At 40.8% G+C, this 16,738-nt stretch overlaps 1 protein-coding gene and 1 long non-coding RNA gene across 10 annotated transcripts in view; both read right to left on the bottom strand.

Moving 5' to 3' along the window:
* Positions 1–16,738, bottom strand: part of FAM13C (family with sequence similarity 13 member C) — a 243,760-nt gene that overhangs the window by 101,190 nt on the left and 125,832 nt on the right. The window lies entirely within an intron of this gene.
* On the bottom strand, positions 1,231–11,655 carry LOC115654921. Its single transcript, XR_004001298.1, has 3 exons — positions 11,645–11,655; positions 8,158–8,162; positions 1,231–1,313 (listed from the first exon to the last, which is right to left on the bottom strand). It is a non-coding gene; the product is annotated as an uncharacterized LOC115654921 (long non-coding RNA).

Raw genomic sequence — 16,738 nt, 5'->3', positions numbered from 1 at the left:
GCAGCATGGAAACTGCTTCTGCGAAAGAGGAATGGATAGAAAAATCCAAACTAACCCTGAAGCAAAGTGTCTGCAAACCTGGTTTTATACATCTATAAAGGTCAAATCAGGATTCAGTTAAATGTGCTGATTCTGAGATAACCTGGAGCTTCCTGTCTACTTGCATCTTAAAAATCTGATAAATATTCTGCTAGATCATCCTACAGTAGAAAAATGTTCTTGCTGCTACATATTTTTCCAAATAATGGAGTATTACGAGCATTCTTGATGTGTGACAATGGCACTGCACAGACTACAGCAAGAAACCAAGCAGAGATTCGGAGGCGGGGCTTCCTACTCCCTGAAGCAGCCCGTGCTAGCATGATGCATGAGCACAGTTCACAATCATTGTTAGCATAATGAGGATCCAAAGCCACACCAGGACAAGCCAGATAGAATTCCCCTTCCCTTAAAGAATATCGACATTGTCTCTTATTCATGTCTCTTCTGAGCTCACTCATCCAATGCGCATTGTTTTATAGACTCAAACTTTAAGGCGAGGAACCACTGTGATCATATAGTCTGGCCTCCTGCACATCACAGGCAACAGAACCTCACCCACCCACTCCTGTAAAGGACCCCTAACTTCTGGCTGAGTTACTGAAGTCCTCAAATTGTGATTTAAAGACTTTGAGTTACAGAGAATCCACCATTTATTCTAGTTTATACCAGCAAATAGCCTGTGCCCCATGCTGCAGAGGGGGGAAATTCCTTCCTGACCCTATATACAATGATTAGTTAGACTGAGTGTGTGGATGAGACCCAGCGGTCAGACACCTGGGAAGGAATCCTCTTTAGTAACTCAGAGTCCTCCCTATCTTGCGCCCCATCTCTGGCCATTGGAGATATTGGCTACTAGCAGTCGCAGATAGGCCACATGCCGTTGCAGGCAGTCTCATTATAGCAGCCCCTACATACACTTATCAAATTCATTCTTGAAACTATGTAGGTTTTTTGAACCCACTGCTCCCCTTGGGAGGCTGTTGCAGAACTTTCTTCCTTTGATGGTTAGAAACCTTAGTCTAATTTCCAGCCCAAATTTGCTCATGGCCAGTTAATATCCATTTGTTCTAATGCCAATATTGACTCTTAACTGAAATAACTTCTCTCCCTCCTGGTGTTAATCCCTCTGATATATTTATAGAGCGCAACTGTATGTTCCCTCAGCCTTCTTCTGATTAGGCTAAACAAGCCAAGCTCTTTGAGTCTCCTCTCAGAAGGTAGGTTTTCCATTCCTCTGATCATCCTACTAGCCCTTCACTGCACCTGTTCCACTTTCACTAGTCTCCCCTTTAACCAGTTCCTTATCCACCTTTCAATTCTCACATTAATCCCCATTTAACTAATAATTTCCCATATGGAACTGTATCAGATATCTTACTGACATCCAAATGGCTTAGATCTACTGCACAGATCCAGGAATGTGGCCTTGTGCTCTCAAAAGTTCTGAAGCTACTGATCGTCACCCCAAACCTGCTTTACAATACAATCCAACCAATCAGTGCTCATTTTTCAGTCCCAGAAGCTAAACTCCATCATCTGTAACTGCTCCATGAACTCCACCAACAACCTTGAACTGGTTCTCGCCATGTCCCACAGCGATCTGTCCTCCAAGAAATTGTCAAGTTCCCCAATGATTCTATTCTTCCTACAGCTCTGCAAATACTGGAGGATGGTGTATTCTTTTCTTACAACTCTTTTCACAATAGGGCAGATGCTTTTGTCATTGATGGCAGACAGCAAGAGAGGGAGTCACGTGGGTTCTTGGCATTTTTTAAAAAAGCATGAAAATGATGCATATAGATGAGATTTTTGGTTGGGTTCAATTGCATGCTGGGAAGTTGACCCATTGCTCCCAGTCACTCCTGCATGTCTCGTTTCTGCCCCACCATGCATTGCCAAAATTTTCCAAAACACAGTGTGCTGGCAGCTTGCACGCTGAGATAGCTACCATGGTGCCCCACACTGTGCATTGAAGCAAGCACTCCTGGTGAGTACACACAGTGACAATGGAAGGAACCAAGTATGCACATGCACAAGTGATATACTAACTGTGGCTTTATGTCAGCATAACTTGCGTCAACCAAAGATTGTAGTGTAGACACAGCCTTAGATGCCTAGCTGCTAGTGTATTACAACTCTCATGACTTTATCACAAGTCTCATGGTATTTGGTGTTTTTCTTAAGGCCCCAGATACTGGAATCAAGGGATTGCTTAAGAGTTTCAGGTTTCTTGGCCTCATGGTTCCAGAGAAAAGTTTGAAAATGTGAAGCAACTGTGACCCCAGAAGGCAAATAAAAAAGAACATAAAATGCATTATTTTAAAAATCTAATTTAAAATAAATAATCCCATGATTCTTAAACCAATCTCACAGTGTTTGGGGGCCTGACTCTTGATTTTTGAATGCTTAAGTGTTGACAATACTGCTGGTATTTGAACCCAGAATTTAATGTGGGAGCTGTTACTTAATGGATACTAAATTGCATCAACAACAACAAACTCTTGGTTGAGGCAGAACTAAAAATTAGATCTCATGTATTTCTCAGACATGTTGAAAATGTTTACAAATCTGGGGGGGACTGGCATAAAATAGTCTTGTACGTGTAACCTCTGCGTTCCTATACACAATTTTCGATCAAATTCCCTGCTAATTCATACCTTATGTAAATCCACTGTAATAAAATGGGACTACATTGCTGTTACTTAAGGCAGAATTTGACCTTAACATGGAGTTCTGAGTGATTTTCCCAAGGAGCATAGTATTCGCAGTGATTTGGATTGGAGGACCCCTACCTTGAAAGGTCATCATCAAACTGTTTAAATTACTCAAACTAATTTTAATGTCAGACCTCTATTACGAAATCACTTTCCAGGCATATATTTTACACTTGTTTATGACTCATTTGCAGGCATAATTTAATTTCTTTTGGGCTGCAGGATGCTTTTAGCCAGTGTTTCTGGACAGACTCTCCATGCAAAAGCTAGTGCTGTAAAAATCATTTGGCAATTCTTTTTTCTTATAAAACAGGTTATTAACGAAGAGCCACATTAATAAATACACAGAAGAGAAGGCCTACTATAAGGTGAGTGCACAACCGGTTAGAAAACAATACTCAGAGAATAATTATCAATGGTTCACAGTCACGCTGGAAGGGCATATCACGTGGGATCCAGCAGGGATTTGTCCTGGATTCAATTTTATTCAATATCTTCAGAAATGCTTTGGATAGTGACATAAAGAGTACACGTATAAAGTTTCCAGAGTATACCAGGCTGGGAGGACTGCAAGTTCTTTCAAAGACGGGATTACAATTCAAAATGATCTTGACAAACTGGAGAAATGGTCTGAAATAGGATGAAATTCAATATGGACAAATGGGCACTTGAGAAGGAATAATCAATTGCACAAATACAAAATGCAAATGGCTGCCTAGAAAGGAGTACTGCAGAAAAGGATCTAAGGATTATAGTGGATCACAAACTCAATATAAGTCAACAATATAATACTGTTGCAAAAAAGGTTAACGTCATTCTGGGATGCAGTAGCAGGTCTGTTTGTAAGTAAGATACGAAAAGGCCTTAACTGGAGTACCGTGTCCAGTTCTGGGCGCCACACTTCAAGAAAGATGTGGACAAGTTGGAGAAATGATTAAAAAGGTCTAGAACATGTGACCTACAAGGATAGATTGAAAAAACTGAGTTTGCTTAGTCTGGAGAAAAGAAAAGATTAAGCAGGAGAGGGCACACATGATAACAGTCTTCAAATATGAAAAGCTGTTATGGAAAGAAGGTTGATAAATTGTTCGTTAGATCCACTGAGGCCTGGACAAGAAGCAATGGGCTTAAATTACAGCAAGGAAAATTTAGGTTGGACATTAGGAAAAACTTCCTAACTGTAAGGGTTGTTAAGCACTGGAACAATTTACATAGGGAGGTTGTGGAATATCTGTCATTGGAGATTTTTAAGAACAGGTTAGACTATGCTTAATTTGTAATGAAAGAGGTGCCAGGGTTCAAGCAATTTTTTTACATTCATAACTAATGCAGCAAACCCAGAGATGCTGTGGCTACAAACTGCCAAGGCCAAAGGTGCCAGGGCTCAGTCCTGGCAAGCCCTGGCACAAATTAAGCACTGGGTTAGAGAAACAACTGTCAGGGATAGTCTAGATAATACCTAGTCCTGCCTCAGTGGAGGGGACTGGACTAGATGTCCTACTGAAGTCCCTGCCAGTCCTACATTTCTATGATTCTAGTGAAAACTGGATCGTTAATTGTGTTATGGCTAGGTTTAGGGTTGGGTTGATTGTGCTGCATTGTCCCCAGGAGCCACCGGAGGTAGGGAATGTGATTCACACAGTTACAATTCCTTCCCTGCTCTCCCTTTGTTCCCAGGTGGGAATAACTAACCTGCACCCATTACATTTCCCACGGGCTCTCTGCTGGCTCTCCCCACTTCTCTCTGTCCTCCCTCCACCCACCTGCTCTGGGCAGGAGAGTTCCAGGCATGCAGGACCTGCTCTTATTCCACTTTCTCCTCCTTATCTGGAATGTCAAAGAGGGGAGCACTAACGTGGCCACCTAAGATGGTGGGGATTTTATTCTCCATTAGTCCCTTGCATGGCTAGTCACAATCCAACCCTTACTTCCTAATTTTCAGTATAGCCATTTGAATTGTTTCAGTCCAAAATATTATATACGACAATTCAATGTACTAAAATTCTCAGTGTCAGGTATATTTCACTGCAACATATAGCTAAGGCACTGTACCTATCATTCTCAAGCTTTGAGAAAAAATTCTGCTCCAGTACATGCAGTTTTGGATTTAAGCACAGAATTCAAGATTTATTTTTAATAACTTGAACTTTTAAATTTATTCAAATTCATATTGTTATTTGCAAGTAAAGTTTTCTCTGCATTGCATTATTTTCAGGCTTTGGACAATTTTTCTGCTCTATATATTTTTGTAAAATCATTATTTTGGAGAGACACACACACACACAAAAAAAGCCAACTCTTCCCATTACATACCCACTATTGATTCCATCACAATTTTGGCAAAATGGCATAAAACCATCTAAAATATCACATGCAAGCACTCAAGAGGAATGGTTTTGGAAATTTTCAAGCAAGTAAGTTTGTGCATTTTGGAGATCAGTATTCAAAATAAAATGAGATTTTACTTTTGAAAATCCATTCATATATTTCTGTCCTATCATATCTCTAGAACAGCTTTGACTAGAAACTCCATATTTGTTTTGTTCTGTCGATCATAATTATTCTGCAGTAACAAATACTAAACACTCTAGCCCAGAAGCACAAAATATTCACGTGTGCAAGTGCACTGCTCCGCTTTCCTGATATACAGTGTAGCTTTTATTCTGTTGATCTTGCTGGTTTTGGGGTGGGTATTATTTAAATATTAACCAGACTTTTCACATATTTAATAAAGTCACATGGTCAATGTGCACATTATGAACATCGTCAGTCATCTGTAGGCACTAAAAACACACAGCAAAAAGTACATGGCCCAGACTGTGATGGAAGAAGGGGAGGCAGGGAGACATGGGTGGAGGGTAAGGTGGGTTCAGTCTGAGAAGGGCAGAACAGGGAAAGCCAATGGAGATCACATCATCTGAAATGGGAGGGAAGAGGCATATGGAAACTACAGGCTGTGAGGAGAAGGAATGCATTTCCTTTGTGCTTGGTTTGCAAGGCTTTGGTTGTCCAAGTGACTAACCATCCATCCGCAGACTTTCAAATGGTTTGGTTTCTTCTACAAAGTGGAGCTTTATCTTGGAATTTCCAGGATATGATTTTGTGTTTTGAGAAAACCACCATGTTCAATTTTAACTCCATACAATTTTGTCCTGGGAATTAAACACTTTGTTCAGGAACATTTGAAGGAGATGTACATATTTACAGGGAAATCTGAATTCCCTGGTGCACTGGGGGAGTTAGTATTTCTCCGTCTGGTTATTTGTTGTCAGATGATTCAAAGTACGGTGCAGTCCTTTAGAGCATGATTAGCACTGATTGAAGTCTTTTTTTTAATCTGATTTTCCTCACAGCCCAAAATTACTCATAGTGAAATGCTGCATAAGTGGCAATTACATTTAGCACTCTATTTTATAACACACAACTGAACGGAAGTTAAAAAGAATGCAGAACACTTCAAACGGTCACTAACAGGATGTATGTAATGATGCACTGAAGGCAACTCCCTGGGGTTTCTGGGAGGACCTTATTAAAATCCCATCATCAAACTAAAGGGAAATTTGGAATGATTTCCCTGCCTTTGATGGAGCCTATTTTCCCTCTGGATTAAAATCATCACTGCCAGAATTAACTTATAAAAATACCAAAGAACAAATAATTGCCTTTGGGGTGCACCAGTTTTTGCCAAATAGCAGCTTCCAACCCCACATGCTCCTGCAAAATCTTTACTTCCACTCTGATGCCCCTCGAATCACACTGGTGGGGTACTGTTCCACACTACACAGTATACTTTTTGTGGACCCAGTAGTACAGATTTAATATCAATTTGTTTGTCAAGGGGTGCTACCTCCCTCCTCAGTTATGGTTATGACAGAATACATTTGTCTCAACAAAAACCAAATTTGATAGATTTCCCCAGTCACTCATCTCTAGGCATTGCAAACACAGGCACTTCTGACCCATGGGGATTTCTTACAGGGTCAATTTCTGTGCAAGTATCGGCAGCACATCATTGATTAAAATCATAAGGGGTGGGTGTTCTAGTCTTTCCTAAAACTGGAGCCGATATGATTTTTATGCCATTTTTTGATGAGCAAGATATAAACCAAGCAAAAGCCATGTGAGCAAGCAATCACTCTGCCCAGCTGGACAAAATGTTCATATGTGCAGCACTCTGCTTTCTCAATGTGCAGCCTGGCTTTGCAGGGATAATGTTAGCAGAGATACTAGAACATTTTTTAGACAAATTAAACCAAAACAAGTGATTATACGAGAGAGCCAGTTTTGAGCAGTGACTCCAGTTTTCTGTATCTTTGATTCTATCAGTGACCTAAACAGCACATAATGTGAATGGCAGTGGAAGACAGTGTTCAGATGCTCTTGCTGTCTTGCTTCAAGAAAGATACACAGTCGAGCTTTCTGTGTAACCTACATGTAGAGTTGCTATAGTAAAATGATCCAGAAATAATCCCATAAAAATTTAGGGGCACATTTTCTAGGGGTATTTTACAGTCTTCCTTAGTGAACATGAAATATTATACAGGCACATACCTGAAACTGAACTTTCTATCTGCCAGCTCACCAACACCTGCACACATATTTTCTGTAATCTAACACCTGCCTGTATGAAAGTATTGGACTTCGAGCTGTGCAAGAACCAGAATTCCCATTCTGTGTAAAATTTTCCATTTCCAAAAAAAATTGCATTCCAAATGGAACAAGAAGTCAGATAAGCAACATATTTCGCATGAAGGATAATTTTTTTGAAAAAAAAACCAGTCTGGGTTGGAAGAACTGAAAATATAATTTTTTGAAAAATTCTGGTTTGAGTTCCTCACCAAGTAGGCTGCTATAGAGCCTGGGGATGCAGATGAGCAGGAAACCTGATTTCCACCAAAAGATTTGATTTCATTTAATCAGCATTTTCAGAAACAAATCTGTTTTGCTGCAAAATTTTCAACCAGTTCTAGCTAGAATGGTCCTCCACATAACAGAATGCCCCCAACAGGCTTTGCATAGTAAATTCTAAAGATTGAGCACACACAGATATCAGACTAAAATATGCACAAATCTATTTTGTAAAGCACGAGTCACTGTTTGCAAAGTACATTCCCTAATTAAATTGGTCTAGTTTTCATCAGTGACTTTAGCCCAGAGCATTCTTCCCTTGTGTTTTTTGTTCCACATCATTCTGCCTTCAATTACTAGAATGGCTCCAGAAAGTGGGGAAGGTAGTATGGAGTCAGTCGCCCACCTCTGCCATACAGGAGGGATGAAACTCATCGCCATGTGTGAATCTAAGGTTCACCATGGTATATTTACATATAATGTCTTTTGACGTGCACCTTGCTAAGCATTTCACATTTTGAAGTAGACATAGTTGTTCTTTGGACATCCTGACGTTTGCTTAAGCACTTTGTGGAGTTTTGGACTGCATATACATTATATATAACATTTTGTGCATGCACTTAAAGGCCACAGCTGAAAATGTGTCCTCTAAGGGTACGTCTACACTACAGGATAAATTCGAATTAGCTTAAACTGATTTTATAAAACAGATATTATAAAGTCGATTGTGCGCGTCCACACTAGGCACATTAATTCGGTGGTGTGCGTCCATGGTCCGAGGCTAGCGTCGATTTCTGGAGTGGTGCACTGTGGGTAGCTACTGTAAAAGAATGAGGCCAATAACGTCGATTTGTGTCCACACTAACCCTAAATTGATATAGTAATATCGATTTTAGCATTACTCCTCTCGTTTTGTAGGAATACAGAAATCGATTTAAAGAGCCCTTTAAATGGATATAAAGAGCAGTGTAGTGTGGACGGGTGCAGCGTTAAATCGATTTAACGCTGTTAAAATCGGTTTAACAGCGTAGTGTGGACCAGGCCTAAGAAGCAGCATTTGTACAGTGCCAAGTGCAATAGGGTCCCAGTCCATGACTAGGGCTCCTAGACCTTACTTAAATACAAATAAATAATAAAATTAGTAACTGCCACCAATCTGAAATGTTATCACTGGTGATGCAAAACATTCTCAGCATTAAACCCAGAAAAATAATGCTTTTTCCTATATTATTTGGAGCCTTGAATTAACGTGCTAAGGAATTTTGTCTGCCTCTGGACTGTGGGAATGGGCCTTTAATCTTGGTAGATTTGAATCTCTCTATAAACAGCTCCAAAGCATCCCAGTGCAGCATGCATTGGGTTTCTTGTCAAACCCAGTTGTGCCAGATAAATGATGGATGCTGGTCAAACCAATAGCCCCTACATAACTGTAGTCATCCCAAAGGAGGCTGTGGTGTGGCCACCAACAGGAAGGCACACATGACAATACTGCTTGTGTGAGAGATGCACCAAATTCAAACTGAATTAATGCCATGGTGACTCAAGCCAGACTACTTTTTTGACTGTATCAGTGCTTTACAAATGGTAAAAGTGTTGTATAATCTGTCCAGAATACTTCAACAGATGAGTACAACATTAAAAGAAAGGATTACTATTTAAGAGAGAAAAGTATTTATCTTTTCCATGACTCACTTAAAAAAACATCACAGGATGTAGAAATGACCTTTTTGAATGACTCTCTGTGGTTGGTCCTCTGACTGAAGCATCAGTCAGCCCTCTCACTTGGTGTGTGTATGTGATGGGAAGAGAAGAGGAGAGAGCTGCTATATCTTCAGGTGAGGGACAAGCAGAACATCAGAATATTAAATCATTCTATCATCTGTCCAGCATTTGCGGGAAACCACTAGAGCTATTTATATATCTCTTTTCTCTCCAAGGTCTCTGATAGTGAAGATAAACCGCAGGTCACACACGCTTTCCTTACACTTTCACTAACATTTGGCTACACATTTCATAAAAGAGCAAAGAAATTACAGTGACATAGAATACCAAAATTATTAACAACATCATATTGTGACAAAGTTCCTCCTCTACCTTGGTGGGTCCTGCGCTTATTGGCAGATTTGCTCACCTCAGTGATCTTCCCCACAGTCTGGGTCAACTTCTCCTGTGTCTGATCAGGAGTTGAGAGGTTTGGGAGAAACCCAGGCCCATCCTCTACTCTGGGTTCGAGCCAGTGGCGTAGCCAGGTTTTCAGGGTAGAGGGAGCAAAAAACATAAAAAAGGCACCCCCTCCTCAGCTCCCCCTCTGGCCACATCCCCTTGGCTCCCCCTCCAGGCCATGCCCCCAGACCAGACACACACACCCTGCTCACCTTTGCTCCTGTGCTTCCGTGCCAGCCTGCCACCCTGCGGCTCCTCTGGCCGTGTGGTGAGGAGAGCTGGCCGGCAGGTGCAGCTTCCGAGCCGGCCAGCCGCCCCGCGGCTCCTCCGGCCGTGTGGTGGACAGCGCTGCCTGGCAGGCACCGCTTCCGAGCTGGCCAGCCGCCCCGCAGCTCCTCCGGCCGTGTGGTGGACAGCGCCGCCTGGCAGGCGCCGCTTCCACGTCGGGCTGCCCCTGCCGCCCCGCGGCTCCTCCAGCCGTGCGGCCTGCAGGGGCCGCTTCCACGCCTGCCAGCCTGAGCGGAAGCAACTGTTTCCACTGAATCCCACCAGCTACGCTACTGGTTCCAGTCCAGGGCCCTGTGCATTGCAGCTGCTATAGTGCCTCCCGTAACAGCTGCATGACAGCTACAACTCCCTGGGCTACTTCCCCAAGGTCTCCTCCAAACACCTTCTTTATCCTCACCACAGGACCTTCCTCCTGGTGTCTGATAACACTTGTACTCCTTAGTCCTCCAGCAGCACGCCCTCTCACTCTCAGCTCCTTGCGCCTCTTGCTCCCAGCTCCTCAAACGCACTTCCTCTTCTCTGGCTCCCCCTCGTCTGACTGGAGTGAGCTCCTTTTTAAACCGAGGTGCCCTGATTAGCCTGCCTTGATTGGCTGCAGGTGTTCTAATCAGCCTGTCTGCCTTAATTGGTTCTAGCAGGTTCCTGATTACTCTAGTGCAGCCCCTGCTGTGGTCACTCAGGGAACAGAAAACTACTCATCCAGTGACCAGTATATTTGACCTCTACCAGACTCCTGTACCCCACTGGTCTGGGTCTATCATAATATATATAAAATACATTAAAGGAGTATTAAAATGGCAAAGCCAAGCACTCAGAAGTTAAGACATGCCAGAATTAAGGTTGCTCATGCATCTTTAGTTTATCCTTATTTTGCATATGTATTATGATAGTCCCGACCAATATCACAGAAAAATCTGTGCCAGAACCAAGAACAGAAACCAGTTCTCTTGGGGCACAGTCCAGTGCCTTAAACACAAGGGAACATCCCTTTTCTTCTTGCAACCACCTGCCTTGTTCACTTGTCATGTACTTAGAAACCATATGACAAGGTTGCCAATTTTAAGTTTGTATCTCAGGTTTTTCCAATATTTTCAAATGCAAAATGGACAGTAATAGTGAAACTGGTAACTCTCAGTAAGCTCAAGCTCTCAAAAATTGAAGGATGGGGAGAAAGGAATAAAGTAAGTAAATCTTGGTACACCTCTACCTCAATATAATGCTGTCCTTGGGAGCCAAAAAATCTTACCACACTATAGGTGAAACCGTGTTATATTGAACTTGCTTTGATTCACCGGAGTGCGCAGCCCCGCCTCCCTGGAGCACTGCTTTATCAAGTTATATCTAAATTTATGTTATATCAGGTGGCGTTATATTGAGGTAGCGGTGTATATTATAATTACAACTTCAATGCCTTTGTTTTCAGTGCATTTCACCTTTAAATCTCTACAGACCCATGCACCCATTTTGTGTTCATTTCAGTGCAGACCTGCATAGAGGAGGCATATACACTATGTCCTCTCTCTTGGCCCTTTACTTTTGTTGTTTCATGTTTTGCTGTTCTCTTTATCTAAAATAAAGGTCATGCTGACATATCATCTTTGATTTTCTCTATGAAGAAAAAACACAACACAATCCACCCTACTTAAAATTGTAGACTTTGCTTTGGGTGCTCCATTGCAGATCTTAAATCATTAGTTATCTGAGAATCTGAACTGATAGGTAAACTGTTTACTTGAAAAAACACCAAAATGAACGTGGACATTTTCCTTTCTTCATAGTGGGCAAAGGTAAGACCTATGTGGGATCAGGCGTTTTGTAAGACCTCCCCGATACCCAACTGGGGCCTCAAGCCACTACTGTAAATAACAAACAATAGGATGTTGCTCAACCAATAGTTTCACCTACCTCAAAAGTGTACATGACAAACTGCCACAATAAAAGGAACTCTAAGGAGAACAAACTAATAAATCCTGTCAAATGCAAGAATGATGTTAGAAGAACTTATGCACAGAACAGCAACATTTACTTAGTGCAATTGCTGCTTAATGTCAGAGTTTATTTGTAGTGATATGTAAACAGAACCTCTTTGATGTGCTAGTGGTTCTGTACCAATGATTTGTGTATTTTCAAAGGGCACTTTACTTTCTCCTCTGTTCCCCACTATCCCTCTCATTCCAGCCTTGGATTTGTTCTAGGGATGTTTATAAATTAGTCAGATAAAGTACAGACAGATGCAGATCTTCACCCAAAATTCAATCCAAACCTTTTTTTAGCTCAGAAAAATTGTGGATGTCTGTTTTTTCCATTAAAAGCAGCAAAGAGTGCTGTGGCACCTTATAGACTAACAGACGTATTGGAGCATGAGCTTTTGTGGGTGAATACCCATTTCGTCGGTTGTTTTTTCCATTGATGTTCATATTCAATTACCTCTAGCCTTTCTGGTTCTGATGGGGACCAGAAACTAAGAAGTCAAAATACTGTAATACTCTCAGGGCCAAATTTTCAGCTGGTGTAAATCAGTGTAGCTCCATGTGGATCTATGTCAGTTTACACCAGCTGAGGATCTGGCCCACATTTGTGGCCCAAGTTAGCTGATCCCAGCCATCTGACTCACATTCACAGGTTAGAGCAGCAAGTCAGACTGATCCTCCAACCCTTTGAGAGTTTCTCCCTTCACCATCCTATTTCTCTCTTCCTCCCAAGAGCTCTTTGATGCAAAGCAATAACAGCTGCCTGGTGAAGACAGAACTTAAAAGTCTCAGTATGTAATCCAATCAGAGACTATATATTTAATGCTAGATTGCAATATGCTACTACAATACTGTAACAATCTCCTTCCTGTTCATGAATTAAAGTAACTACAGACTGTTGCTCCTATTGACAGGGTTAGCAAGAACCCAAAAAGCCCCCCAGCTGGGCCATACCTGATATGAAGAGTATCTTACTCCCACCATAAACAGGACACAATAATAGCAGAGACATTTCATGAGTGCCACAATTCTTATCCTCAATTGTTTTTACCGAACTTATATCATGTATGGTTCAAACAGTATTTGGAGTTCATGGGTCTAAATCAGTTTCTCAGATTTTTCATATCATGACCCATCTCATGAAACAAAAAATCAACTAGTTATCACATTTGCTTTTGCATGTGTATCTGAATGATGCGCAGTGGGTAGTGGTCAGCTGTTACTCTGCTCATACCTTCATGGGATTTACTTTCTCCATTCTGTACAAGTATTATGCAGTTTCTGTTACACAATCAGTAGTTCCCATAAAATTAGCATAAGAAATCTGTCTCAGTTCCAGTGGCCAAACTCTTTCTCGGGTTTTCTTTTAGTAAAGCAACTTTGAAACTGGCTCTAAAATCTTGCCAAGGAATACAGGAAAGTTTTGTGTCTCGAGGTCAGGTGCTTGCAGTTAGAGTGGTAAGTATCTTTTGTTAACTCCAACCAGGCTTTGATAGGGTCAGAATATCTCTTGCACTTTCTTTCATACAGAGGCAACTAAAGACTGGGACACAGGAGGTCCTGCAGGGAAAGCTTGGGTAAAAAGCTTAAGCTGACTTTTTTCTATTATTATTTTAGTTACTAATAAAGCCAAACCCTAAAAAAGGGTATAGGTTTAGACTTCAAACGTGTTTTACACAGGTATGTGCAGATTCTATACAGGATAGCTGGGAACTCCACCTGCTTACTAAGTGTTAGCAAAACAAAATGTTTCCATTATAGTTAATACATTTTTGAAGCTCTGAGGCACTGTTACAGCTTATATGTTTTGAACCATAGAGTTCACAAATGATTTACCGCTTTGTTTAATGTCCTGCTAAATCTGCTTTATCTTATCTGACTTTCCATAATTCATTTTAATAATTTCAGTGGTGTCACTTTTCCCATCAATTGTTGTGGCGCCTGCACGAAAAGATTTTTACAAGCAAATAAGTTATTATTCGGGAATAGCAAATTTGTCGTCTCATCCTGGTAATGCTTTCAGTAAACCTCTCTTCGAGTGTGCATATTTTTTTTAAAAAATTACTTAAATGTATCTATGCAGTAAGTCCACTAGTCACTCAATTTATGTCAAGGACTTAGTTCATGAAGTCACAAGCAGGTCCAGGGGAGTTGTGACAATGACAGCTCTTCCTTTGTTTATGGCCAGTTGGGAGAGGCAACCTGTGGCGATTTTGCTTTTGTAACCTGGGAACAGACATAATCAGCTGTTGCAGAATTCATGGCTTGAATTTGTATTCTGTATACCCTTTTAACTAGCCCAAGACTAATATTTTCAATCACCTAACTGGGAGTTTACCCTATCACTAGTACAACATGTTTTCTCTCCATTTTGGGGTCAAGTTCCCTGTGCACATTACAGCTATTTCAAACAACTGCTTGCATATTATATGCTGTCACCATCACAGCCTCGTTATTTATTACTTTTGATCCATCTGTACTTAAGACCACTCATTTCAAGTTTGAAGTGATTGAAAATATGAAAGTCTTGGGCTAGTTAAGTGGGTTTATGAGATTACACATGTAAAATATGGATTCTTCTATGACTATTTAATTCTCATTAGCATGTCAAATTTTCTTCTTTTGATTGTTCCCATATTTCATGGTGTCTATGAAATTGAATCTAGTCGTTGTGGTTCATATTGGAGATATTTGTATTTCAATATTTTGAGGGTGAGAATCCTTAAAATATTTTTAATAGTGTTAATTCAGCAAGAAATCATGAGGTCCTTACTACTGTTTTTATTCTGTCCTTACTCAGATCTTTTCTAATTAGGGTGACCAGCTAGCAAGTGTGAAAAATCAGGCTCTGGGTTGGGAAGTAATAGGCACCAATATAAGACAAAGCCCTGAATATCAGGAGTGTCCCTATAAAATCAGTACACCTGGTCACCCTAATTCTAATTGACCTCACTCCATGTAAATAATAAAACTCAGTAAAGACCCAGACCCAAAGTTTAGCCTTTCTACATAAATGTGCATTTTTTTTTAACCAAACATGTTGGTGTGTATTTTATGCAAGTCTTCAAATATTTTTTCTGAAATACTTTTTTTTCCTGCCTATCAGTGGTTTATTTTCTCTATGATAAATTGTCCTTCTTTATTTCTCTCCTATTTCTATTTATCCCTATTTTTACTGCCTGTTTAGGTTTTTTTTAAACCACCTAATCATCCAGTTTCTCAGTAAGAAGATGCATTGCAGTTTAGCACTGATAATCAGTTAGCTCTTCAGAAAAGCCTGAAAATGTGTCTAACCCACTTTAATTTTTAAACAAATACTTTTTTAAAAAGGAAATTCTGGTTCACCCAAAGGCAGGTTCTTAGCAGGGTATGTCCTACAGGCACTTATAAAGAGAATGTAAAACAACTAGGACAAGAGACAACACATTATAGAAATAAAATAACATTGCACACAGTTCTTTCACACAATATTCCATCTTTGTAACACAAAAAAGGGAACCTATAGACAGTGTAAGTGAATAGTGTGGAGATCTCTTATACAGATATGTTTGAACTGGCCTCCTGATTACGTAAGAACATTTTCCTTTTTGAGATCATTATTTCAGAGAGGCTGATCCAATGTAAAGCAATAATGTGCACTGGAACACAGGGGATTAACTCATTTCAATTATTTAAAATTTAAAAAGGCACTCATGGTAACTACATGCCTATGTATTGTTCTTTATTTAACTCCCCTTCACCACTGCCTTGTATGGAGTACCTCTTTTAGTAACATGAAAATATATGTTTATATCCCAACCAGTTAGCTCATCTCTATTTCCATGCAGGAAATAAAATGAGGTAATTGAAGAAGCTGCTGGTATAGGAGGTGATGGAGTTCACAGGCCTTCTCCAGCTGCTTTAAAGGCACTTATACTTATGTGATGTAAAGTGGTCTTAAAGGACTGGAGAAACTGGCCTATTTAACTTTAGTCATTGTGCTTCAAGGGGTACCTGGGCATAACTGAGTGCAGAATTGAGCATTGTCTGGTTTGCTGCCTTTCCAGTGTGTCTGTTTCAGTGATCACTATAGCAACCTTTGCGGGCTTATTCCTGCGCTGCTACCGGAGCTGGGAGCATAGTCAGCAGCCACTGCTCTCTCCACTCTGCTCTGGGGGTGGTGCTTATGGGGGCTTAAGGCAAAGTTTGGGATGGCCACAGCCCTCTCAAGACCCCCCCCACCAGTGCTGCCTCTGCAGCAGGAAGATCTATTCCTTGCTCTTCTGAGTTACAGATCAACGCCAATAATGGCTACTGAATATATTCCAGCACAACTTGGAACTACTGTTCCAGCTTTGGAAAAGAACATATTTCTAAAGTGGACAGACAGGAAGTGATTAGACAAATTGGATAAAAGTGCTAAAAGAGGTTATGAACAATTTTACTACAGACATCACTCAGTTAGAGAGCTGCCAGGTCTAGAACCTGGTGACCATATTCATGTCAAATTGAATAGAGAAAATGGATGGACAACTTCAGCTGTTGTAAAGGAAAAGAATTTCGCACCCAGATCAACAGTGGAGAGTTCAACAGAAACTGTTGACATCTACGGTTTGTTCCTCAGAAAACGAGCAAACTCTATGCCTGGCAGATGCAGAAGAAGGCTCAAGGATTTCAAACCAGCCATAGCTGGTCATTACAACTAACGGATGACCAAATGACCAAGCTGTTATG

Source organism: Gopherus evgoodei, chromosome 7, assembly GCF_007399415.2.
Source record: "Gopherus evgoodei ecotype Sinaloan lineage chromosome 7, rGopEvg1_v1.p, whole genome shotgun sequence".
NCBI classification, from domain to species: domain Eukaryota; kingdom Metazoa; phylum Chordata; order Testudines; family Testudinidae; genus Gopherus; species Gopherus evgoodei.
The sequence above is the reverse complement of the archived record's forward strand: the minus strand, read 5'-3'. Positions and strand labels throughout refer to the sequence as shown.